The following is a 3,701-nucleotide window of genomic DNA, read 5'->3' as shown; positions in this document are numbered from 1 at the left end:
AATACCAGCCATTTAACTTGGCGCACGAACATCGTTCAAAGGTAGAGCGAGCCACTGACATGTATTTTGTGCGACGCAGCGGCCACTTGACCTGAGAATAATAGCGTTGCGAAGGCGAATCCCCTGTCGCATGCTCTGATCGAAGCAGACGACAAACGCGAGCAGACGACGGCTTGGCCGACAGGCACAGCTTGTGATTGGTTGTGAAGCAATACTCTCTACATCAGCTCACTCCGTGACGTTGCCAAAACACTTCTTTCATCTGGCACGCCTGTCCTGTTCGTCATATTACTCCCCTCGCTCATAAGAGAAATTTTTTTCACGCCGTGAAAATAGTGCAAGTACTTTCTAAGAGCTCTCTTACGTGAGGTGCAGTTGTTGAAAACAACATGGCGTCGTAAACAGCATATTGGTCGGTGCGACTTTCAGCAAATGCTTCTCGCACGAGTTACTTCAGCGTTTGACTCGATGTGTTGTGATTACAGCAGCTCTTTCAGTGCGTGTGAGCAGTGCGGAAAGCTGTGGCAGTGCAATGGTGTACGGTGAAGCGCAGCGAAGCCTGTGCGTCGGTGTGGTTATCAAGCGGGGATCGGCGTCGATGTATCGACGGCAACTAGCACTCGAGCAGCCTGCAATGTGTGTTTGTGTGCCGGTAACAGTTCGTTCGCTTGACTTTCCAGTCTCTCAGTTGGGTGCTGTGCGACATTTCGGATTGACAGCGTTTTGACACGTTACTTGAGTGACCCCAAGTACGTACGGAAACGTATGAACTACGCGCTCGGTTCTTGCTTCGCCACTAGTTAGCCCGTACGCTTCTATTTACTTGAGAGCAATGTACTGTTCGTGAGTGAAACGATGTTCGTTGTGAACAGTGGTGCTGTGTTGACGTTCCAAGACTTGTGAACAAGCTGTGCTCGTGTGACCGAAAATTGAAAGACAGCGTTGATAACTGTTTTGCCCGGCGAAGTTATTTGGGGCAGCTTGGCGCTTTTGTTTATTAAGTCGTCACTTCTCCTTTTTGTGATAACCATAGTCCTAGCGCTGTGATGTGATCAACCAAAACTGCGAGATGCTACATTCTGTTGTGGATCGTGTTGCTTTGGAAGCGCGCCTAGACTGTTCTTCGGTAACAACTTGAGAGTTCTATGTGGCAGCGAGAGCCCGTGAACGTCAAGCTTCCCTTCGGCCCCCCAAAAAAGCAAAGATTTCACCGGTGCCTTGCTTTGGATGAAGTTGTAGGCCAATATCGCCTAACTACACGTTTCCGAGTTCGTCTGGCCATCGTTTTTCACGGCACTAGAGCCTTGACAACAGCCGGTCATGGCCAGTTCTTACACTTTATCAATGGACGTGCACGCCTGGCCAGCCCTTCATTGCTGTCATTGGCAGCTTCCAGTCTGCAGATGCCCTTTGCCTGTTGGCCGTACTTGGTTCCTCATGACACCGACGGCTACTAAATGCTGCCATCGGTGAGTTCACCATGCAGAACTAAATTTCACCAGTACTATAATTCACGCAGTTCTATAACGTGTGCAAGTTTTTAAGCCCATCAGATGTAATGTTTCTCTATGGTAAGTTGAAGCATGAAAAATATACTACTACTGTTATATACATACATATATTATGGAGCAAATACATAAAAAGATTTTTGTGATTTGACACAAGTGAGCTCTTGTTTGATTATGAGGTTGGGCCGGTCGATTGACCACGTTTGATAGTTGGAAAGTTGATGTGAATTTATTCTTCAGAAGCCAGGTTGCGCTTAAAAAATTTATGTTATTTTGGAAAATTAGTTCTATAGACGATTACTACTGTGCTAGTACTATACTTCAGCAGGACATAAATATTGGGGTACGTAAATTTTACATGAGGCTTCAGTTTATTTCAAAGTGATTATAGCAGATTTTGGTCACATAAACGAAGTGATAGCTTCCTCAAATAAGTATTAGAAGTGAGTGCTTTAATGATTGTTTTTAAATATCTCGTTTTTGGCTCTTCACAGATCGCAGAGATTGGTTTGTTAAGGTCCTGTGATTCATCGGTTGAACATTCTGGCACATCAATCCTCATCATTACTTGGAGCACCTGTACAAAAATAGGAAGGACACGTTCTCCCTAACTATGCAAGCCTATGTCACTGCTGGGACTGTTATCGTTCAGCGGATGGGGCGTGGAAGCATGCATGGCAGCCTCATCTGGAAGGACTGCGATCTGCTTTGGAGCTTCGAGCGCACAAAACTGCCTAACGGCTGGCTGCAAGGTTAGTTTTTCTTTAATACATACGATTACGTGAACACCACTTACAGTGCACAAATTGAAAACCCAAGCATGGTTGCTTTCAGTGGATACCTGTAATATTCTTACACATAATTCTTATTCAACATTTATGGAACTAAATTGCAAGATAATTGAGAATGTTGAAAGCTGAAAGCCTGCAGCTTATGAATGAAACTCTAATAATCTGAGGCTCAAAAGCTTGTGCTTTGAAACGAGCACAAATACTTTGATTCCTTATTGAGCTCTCGAGCTTGTGACTCCCTCTGTGGATCAAGTGCTCTGGAAGGAAATAGCAAGTGGGTGAAAATTGCCTGGCTGTTCACAACTTGTAAGGAGAAAGACCTATTGAGGAAGCTTCAGATGACATAGGGCCAGTAACTGCATCTTTTACCTAGTGTAGCTTTTTCTCTCTCAGTGCTGTTGCTTATGTTTCAGCCGAACATGTTCACCACGATTGCATAGTGATATATATTTTTCTACAAATTGTACCTGACCTAAGTATGCATTGTTGATCTCTAAAGGTAACGTTCAGTGTGTTTCAAAGCCATGGCTTCTCATTTCTCTGTCTGTGGCTAGCCTATTTCAGCAGCAGAGCGATGCAGCTAGCACACATGCAATCCAAGTCATGGAGCGCTCCTTTGGTGTTCTGTGCAGGACGCAGCATATCCATCCGGCAAGACACTGGTATCAACAATAATGGTGAGTGTTGGTGGCACCTGTAGGAGCCCGTTGTGTTTGTTGCATATGATTATTTCCCCTGATGAAGTGCATTTTTGAAAGGTTTTCTTCATTTAGAATAATAGATGTCAGCAACAAGCACACTCATAATCCACAAGTTCTTTGTGTCTTCTAGACTGCCCATTTGCTCCTATACGCAGTATGGTGAGCTGGATATGTTAGACAGCCTTAAAGTTAGGAACATTGGCTGTTGCGTTGTAATGCAGTCTAACTTGTATTTCTTAGTGAACTTATTTGTGGTCTGCTTCTCGCACCTAGTGTAAAGTCAAAATAGAAGAAACTTTATTGGCTTTTTATGTCTGGCAGAAGTTTCATGCCTTCATCTATAACATTGTAGTTTTGCTCTTGTATCATATTAAATATATTTTCAGTCTTCACTGTTTGTGTGTGTGTGTGTTGAGGCTTGTCATTGGCTTCTGAAAATACAATATCTGTAAATATGAGCCCATAATTGACAACTATACACTCTTGCATGTAGCATGGTTGTAACAATGATCTGTATTTTTCTAAGTTCCAGCAGTAACAAGGGGTTTGGTGCTCCATGGTCATGTACAGTGTATCAAGAACAGAGCACAGAAGACCAACAAGTATAAAGGGACTGCCAGTGACTGTTCTCCTGCTCAAAGTTTACAACAGCAGAAAGAGCACATTGTGATGTCAGGAGCAGCTGCTGCTTAACTTCTTAG

The 3,701-nt window shown here is 43.7% G+C and overlaps 1 long non-coding RNA gene across 1 annotated transcript; it reads left to right on the top strand.

Annotated features, from left to right (window-relative positions):
* Positions 1 to 424: 424 nt before the first annotated feature.
* On the top strand, positions 425 to 3,153 carry LOC142786665 (uncharacterized). Its single transcript, XR_012889108.1, has 3 exons — positions 425 to 1,469; positions 2,003 to 2,260; positions 2,932 to 3,153. It is a non-coding gene; the product is annotated as an uncharacterized LOC142786665 (long non-coding RNA).
* Positions 3,154 to 3,701: the final 548 nt, after the last annotated feature.

The sequence above is a fragment of the Rhipicephalus microplus genome, unplaced genomic scaffold (genome assembly GCF_043290135.1).
Source record: "Rhipicephalus microplus isolate Deutch F79 unplaced genomic scaffold, USDA_Rmic scaffold_27, whole genome shotgun sequence".
Lineage (NCBI taxonomy): Eukaryota > Metazoa > Arthropoda > Arachnida > Ixodida > Ixodidae > Rhipicephalus > Rhipicephalus microplus.
Note: the sequence above shows the minus strand (reverse complement) of the source record. Positions and strands in the feature narration are given on the sequence as shown.